Here is a 6462-nt window from a genome sequence, read left to right on the forward strand (position 1 = left end):
AGATATAAGTCACATTCGTTGAGCCCACATATAACTCTGTACAGTAAAGTTTCCCTGTTCCTTTACTACTTAATAAAATGAACAGCCCTCCGTGTCACTTACCTCACTCTCTGAATTTTGTTCACTAGGCTGAATCATTAGCTTCATGCGATATTTCCCATCACTGATCTAGACCTGCGTATCTATAAACACTGACAGGAACATGTTCCCGGACACAATTTTTCCTCATTTTACAAACAACAGTTCCTTATTCTCGACTAACAAGTAATCATATTTTGAAAGATTTTTTTTAAATGTATTGGAAGCACATGTTTAAAAGCAAATGCTGTAGCTGGACAGAAGTGGGGCATGCTTTTCATCCCAGAACTTGGGAGACACAAGCAGTCGGATCTCTTGAGTTTGAGGCCAGACTGGTCCATAGGCTACACAGAGAAACCCTGTCTTGAAAATAAAACAAAAACAAAAAAGAAAGAGCGTGAAACTGCTTCTCACAGTCAATGGAAATGAACCATATAAGATGCTATGGAGCAGACCTCGTCCTTCAGCACAAGAATGGGCCAGCGTTCCTTCTTCGGAGGAAAAGCCTAAACTGGGAAAGATGTAACACAGTCTTGTCATCAGATGACAGGAAAACTAGCACCACAGGGACAACTATGCTAAGTTTTGACACTGTTCATTAACGCCTCCATCTTCCTGAGCTTGCGTTTGTTCTTTGGCATTGGCTTGGGATGTAATCCATTTTTTTTTTCAGAAGACATTCCTTGCTGAGACGAATCTGAGCGCCACGCTGAAGCTGGAAAGAACCCAGGGCTGGAATAGGGCGAAGCAGAGTCTCTTGTGTGCAAATTGTTTTTCTCCAAAATGGAAAGAGCAGCAGCAGCAGCACATTCCTGGGTAGAAAAGCACCTCTTTGTTGGTTGCATTCGAATTACTTACTGACTACAAACGCTAGTTTTTAACTGCACCCCCCCCACCCCCGTGGGAAGGCAAAACAAGGAATTCTTATAGAAAATGTCCTTAGCCTGGCTCCATGTACCATCAATGAGGATGATTGTGGAAGGATAAACAGGAGAATCTAATATAAATTCTTCCAAATTAGTAGCTTCTGCCCCCCCTGGATATAATATTAATGCACCAGAGTCCAGGGAAAAAGTTGAAAAGTTCAATAAATATCTTGCTCTTTACTGAAGCGGCTGCCAATCTTGGCTGTGCATTTGTCTGGCGGAAGGCATGCTGCTTGCCGAAGGACTGTGAGAAACACTTTGCTTTCTTTCCTCTGCTGGATGTTGGATTATGTACGAATGAATGGAGATCTGGAGTGGACAGAGTATGGATAAGCATACTTTCTAGGGATGGCTGTACTAATGCCTGTGCTCCGTATCCTCTACCGGCAGCCCCCACAGCCGGTCTGTGTTCCTGCTGTCCCCCAATGCACCTTCGGAAGTCTCCACCAGCCCTGTGCCCTCTGTCTGCTCCTCTTCTCCCGTGGCGACCCGGAGGCGCCAGAAGGCCAAGGCGCAGACTCTCAGTGCGTTTCTGCCTCTTCCTGTGGCTCTATCGGTGGTGTTGAGCATGCAAATTGACCATATTGTTATAAACTCTTTTCTACACACTGGCGCTGTGGTTGGAATGTGTGTGTCACAGAGCCTCATATAGTAAAGGCATGCTTGTCACTGTGATGGCACTACTAGGGTTAGTGGATTCCCTAAGAGACAAGGTTTACTAGAAGGAAAATAAGTCACTGGGGCTATGTCCCAAGTGGTCATTGGGATCTTGGACTCTTGCTTTCTTTATCTTTCAAGCCCTACTTCAACACATCCTTCAGGCATTGTGTACTGCTTTAGCACTAGGACAAGAGTAACAAAGCCATGGGGTCATGGATTGAAACCTCCACACCTTCGAGCCAAAGAAAAACTTTCTTCCTTTTAAGTTGATCTCTGGAATTGAGCCTTAGTCATGGAAGAAATTAGTCATAATAAACTCTTTTTTGAGTGATGGAGTCTTCTCATAAATGAGATTCTAGCTTGATTTTGTTTTCTCTCCTAAAACATGGTTCTGTAGATTTCCATATCCCCACATTTGGAACCCCCCTGCACAAACACACCCCAATAAACAAACTGTTCTTTTGCTCCCAGTGATGACTGGGGCATCTGTGTTCATTTCCCCTTTACTGCAATATGCAAAATGAATCTGATTCCCTACCCTCCACCGTTTGACTACAAAACATTCTTGGAGACCTTCAGCAAGTGTTTAAAAACAAATAAATTATATCACTGATATCACTGAATGCAATGCATAGAAATCCCACAAGATTGTTATGTTAGAAGGCTACAGGTGTTTTTATCAACAAGTTCAGTTTGAGAAGAATAACGAGGATGAGATAGACCTGAAGTGGACAACAGGAGCAGGCCAGCCTCACGTGTTACGTGTTACAGAGTGTCCACAAATACGGGGGCTTGCCTGCTGCCTGACTTGCTCCATGACTGGCCTTATCACCTCAAATTCTCTCAGTCACAGTCTTTTAAGAATGGCTTTCCTTCCTAAAACCATACTCGGAGAAAAGGTTCCTACAGAGCCAGGGTTCTGGGATACCCATAGTCCTCCATTTTGGAAAACACAAGATTTCCAGGAACCCCAGTGGAGCGATAGAGACACCAACCCATCCATAAAACTTTCAACCCAAAGTTTACCCTGAGTATAAGAAATCAAGGCACGGGAGGTGGAGCAGAGATTGAAAGAATGGCTAACCAATAACCGGTTCAACTGAAGACCCATCCCGTGGGCAAGCACCAATCCCTCACGCTATTAATAACACTGTTATGCGTGCAGACAGGAGCATGTTGTCCTCTGAGAAGCTCCACACACCAGTTGACTCAGACAGATACAGATATACTTAAACAGTGGACGGAACCTGAGGACTCTTAGGGAAGAACAGGAGGAAGGATTTGGGGCTCTCGAAGAGGATAGGAACTCCACAGGAAGACTATCAGTCAACTAACCTGGAACCTTGGGGCTCTCAGAGTCTGAATGACCAACCAAAGAATATACATGGGCTGGGCCTACGTAGCAGATGTGCACCTGGGTCTTCCTGTGGGTCCAGAACACCTGGAATGGGGGCTGTCCCCCAAACTATTGCCTGTACATGGGATGTTCTTTGGGCTGCCTTGTCTGCTTCAGTGGGAGGGGAAGCACTACAGTCGCAGACTTGAAGTGCTAGGGTGGGGCGGGGATACACAGGGGAACCCTCACCAGTTCAAAGGAGAAGCGGAGGAGTAAGGGAAAAGAGTTGTGGGAGGGGATGAGGAGGAGGGGGGACAGTGAGTGGAATGTAAATTGAATAAATAAAAAATTAAAGTTAAAAAGAAAGAAAAACAAGCAAAGGAAGAAGACTGAATAGTAATAAAACTGCAAGTCCCGGGCTCCTGAATACTCAGTGTCCTGTGTTTTGGGATCTTTAGATTAGCGTTCAAGGTGGATCCGGCCCAGCTGGCTTGGTTCCACAGTCACGTGATCTGCCTTTGTGTGATGCCGGTCCATCCTTCCTCCTAGGCTGCACCTGAGCAGTGATTTATCGACTCCTCTGTACAGATCCCAGGTCTCCAGGGTTTCGGTTTCACTCGGTATCATCATTCTATAATTGTAAATTCTTCCTTCAAGTGCTGCAGCTTCTGTCCTTTGGAGAGTACCACATTCCCCATCCGCCAATTCTGTCTCTGGTAAATACATAAAAATCAAGCAAAAATGTTTCTAAGTTTGTTTAGTCAATGACTAAATAACTAAATAACTTTCACTTTATTTTTTATAAAATGTTTTACTGTCTACTAAAAGTGCCTTGAGTCTCTTTGGTCTCAATATTGTCAAAATCCCGTTGTCTGTCAAAACAGGGCTCTTTCATAGACTGACCTTGTTGCTTATGCAATGATCTCTCCTCATTCATCCGTGAGTAGCCCTTTCTCCAGTTCTAAGCATTTGTAACCTGCACATGGGTTTCAGTCAACTTTACTCATCTTGGTAATCATCTAGCAATCTGCTAAATAAAATACAGTACTTGATTTTATTGGTGAGTATTGACTTTACCTCATCCCATTTATAAAAACAAAAAGCCACCACCGCGCGCGCGCGCGCGCGCGCACACCACACACACACACACACACACACACACACACACACACACAAGTTGAAGGTAAAGAAGTTTCTCCAAGTATTTCTTGTTGTTTTTAATTGCAATTTTAATTTTTTTCCATTTATCCTAAATTGCATACCTTTAAAGCAGGAATTGTAGAATTGTGTGTGTGTGTGTGTGTGTGTGTGTGTGTGTGTGTGTGTGTGTGTGCCACAGCATGCGCATGGAAATTAAAGTATAACTTTATGGAGTAGTAATTATTCTTCCACCTTGACTTGTGTGGTGGTTTGAATAAAAATGGCCTCCATGGGTCCATAGGGAGTGGCACTAATAGGAAGTGTCACTTTGGGGTGAGTGTGGCTTTATTGGAGAACTGGTAGATGGGCGTTGAGGTCTCAGAAGCTCAATCCAGTTCACTTCCTGCTACCTGGCAATCCAAATATGGAACTCTCAGCTCCTTCTCTAGAACTATGTCTGCCTGCACACTGCTGTGCTTCCTGACATGATGAAAATGGACTAAACCTCTGAAAATGTAAGCCAGCCTCTTATAAATGTTTCCCTTATAAGAGTTGCCTTGGTCATGGTGTCTCTTCACAGCAAGAGAAATCCTAAGATAACTTGAGTCCAAGGACTTGGTTTCCGGTCCTTAGGCTTTACTCACTGAAAGATCTCAATCTGAAGGCAGGCACCTCTAGTTGCTGAAGCATTGCATGGCCCCCTCTTACCCCATCTGGAAACCTCAGCTTCTTTCCTTATCTAGTACCTCCCTTTCCAGTTTCATGTCCTTGTTTCTGTGTTGTCCATATGAAGGAGAACATGTAACACTTCTCATTGTTTGACTGCTCTCTTTTTCCATGTTGTTTCCTCCTAACAATGAAATTTGTTTTTCTTTCATAACAGAGTCAATAAATCCACATTATGCATTTATACTACATTTTCTCGATATGTTCATCTACTGATGAACCTACCAAGCCTGATGGATTAATTTGCTATAGTGAATATAGTGTCATGATAATCAAGCATATGCAAGTATCCCTATGGTGAATTGACTTTGATTCCTTGTGGTATGTACTAAGAAGGAAGGCTGGACCACATGAAGGTGATAGTTTCGATTTTTCTAAAGGCTTCCGCAGATACACTTTTACCAGAGTACATAAGCCCAAGCCTCCATGCAGAGAGCATCATTGTCTGTCTCCTTTCTTGTTATCTTATCCTGTGCTCCTTTCTTATTCATCTTCGTTCAGTAATTACTGGTGATTTCTACAACACTTGATGCTGTGGGTCTAAAGTTGCCAGGCTCTCCTCACTTTTTAATTCTGTGCACCTAGACAAATAAGTGAGCTTATACCCATGACAATAAAATAGTATACAAAATGCACAGTCTTCAACAACATTTAGATTAGAGATACTGCATATATTGAGAAGTTGAAAGTGTATTAGGGAATCTCCTATGTAGAATAGATGCTTAAGTTTAAATGCTAAGATCATAGAAGATATTACAAAGAATTCGTCACTCAGGATGGGTTGTGCTCTATTGAAGTGATGAATTTTAGGGATGAATACGATAAAGTTATGTTATTTCATGGTGAGTCTCCCCTTCAGAATGTGGTTCTTTCAGTCACATGGCTTACTGAAGCAAGGAGTTAATTTCTCCCAGTATACACTTCAAAAATAGAATCCTGGGGAGACGGAATGAAGCTATGGGTAACCAGGGAGTAGCCAGAGTTAAACAATGTCATGTGACCAATATACTCGTTTGCTGGCTGCTCATAACTGGGCTAGTGTATGAAAATAAAGAATATAGAAAAGCATGTCACTTTAGTTATGGGAACCAAATTTTAATAGTTGTGAGTGTTGTCATGGTTTAGCTAAAATGGAAGGTTTTCTAGAATATAGAGTTGTCATTGCTAACAAAGAGGAGTTGAGTTGAATTCCTAGATTCCTCACGGTGATGAGAGAGAAAAGACTCCTGAGACTTGCCCTCTTACCCTCACGTGTGAACCTTGTGTTCCTTGCTTGCCTACTTTGCACACATACACACACATATCCAGGAACACACTTAATAAAATAGAAATTTAAATGTCAAGCATGTGGTGGAATAAATGCTTGCCTCAGAGCAGCCACGTTACGTGAGGCTGATTTGCATTCTGTGACGCGATGCTGAACCAATTCATTCTGTCTCCTCACGTTTCTTCTCCTTTGAAATGATTTCTTTCATGTGGACTTTACCACGTAGGAGACTCTTAAGTTATAATAGACTAAACAATATTTATGATCCCTTAATACTCTAAGTTATTCTGAACCTCACCACAGCACTGGCACATTGCTTCTGTGGTCTT

At 42.7% G+C, this 6462-nt stretch overlaps 1 pseudogene; it reads right to left on the reverse strand.

Annotated features, from left to right (window-relative positions):
• Positions 1–347: 347 nt before the first annotated feature.
• On the reverse strand, positions 348–1574 carry Dtwd2-ps1 (DTW domain containing 2, pseudogene 1; annotated as a pseudogene).
• Positions 1575–6462: the final 4888 nt, after the last annotated feature.

Source organism: Rattus norvegicus, chromosome 2 (assembly GCF_036323735.1).
Source record: "Rattus norvegicus strain BN/NHsdMcwi chromosome 2, GRCr8, whole genome shotgun sequence".
NCBI lineage: Eukaryota > Metazoa > Chordata > Mammalia > Rodentia > Muridae > Rattus > Rattus norvegicus.